Here is an 824-nt window from a genome sequence, read left to right as displayed (position 1 = left end):
GTACATGTATGTGTTCGTGTGTGTGTGTGCATATGTGTCTGTGACCTAGAATGTGGGGCTGTAATATTATTATTGAAAAACAGACAGACAGGTCATTGCAAATGATTAATAGAGGAGATATGGGATTGGCCTTGGAAATATGGAGGGAGGAAAGACCATAAAATATTATTTGCATTTTTAAAGATCCACAGTGCCAATATTTGTCTCCAGATTAATTTCCAATCTCTATGGCCCTATGCAGATGAGAGGTGGATATATAACTGTGATTATTCATAACAGAAAAATTATGGTGTCTTTTTCAAACACTAAATGTAGGCAAAGCAAATTATATTGTCATGGAAAGATGAAAAAGTCTAACATTTTAGGTGGAGCCATTTTTCAGAGAGAGAGAGAGAGAGAGAGAGAGATGAAATGTGTACTATCATTTATTTGTTTACTGGTTGTGTGGTAAGAAGCCTGCTTCCCAACCACATGTTCAGTCCCACTGTGTTGCATATTGAGAAAGTATCTTCTACTATAACCTCAGACTGACCAAAGCCTTGTGAATGCATTTGGTAGATGGAAACTGAAAGAAGCCCGTCATATATATATATATATATATATAAAATTTAGATTCAAAATTGAATGTGGCTCTTAAGTTTAGGCACCAGAATATAGTATGGTATTATCCAAACAATTCCAAAAACAAGGAGATCAAAAATCAAAAAAAGCAACAGGGATTTTAAAGGTTATTGCAGTATGCACGTTTCATGCTACTCCATTTATTTAAGTAATCTGAGCATTACATTAAATATATATATATATATATATATATATATATATAT

Source organism: Octopus bimaculoides, chromosome 2 (genome assembly GCF_001194135.2).
Source record: "Octopus bimaculoides isolate UCB-OBI-ISO-001 chromosome 2, ASM119413v2, whole genome shotgun sequence".
NCBI lineage: Eukaryota > Metazoa > Mollusca > Cephalopoda > Octopoda > Octopodidae > Octopus > Octopus bimaculoides.
This window is presented reverse-complemented; position numbering follows the sequence as displayed.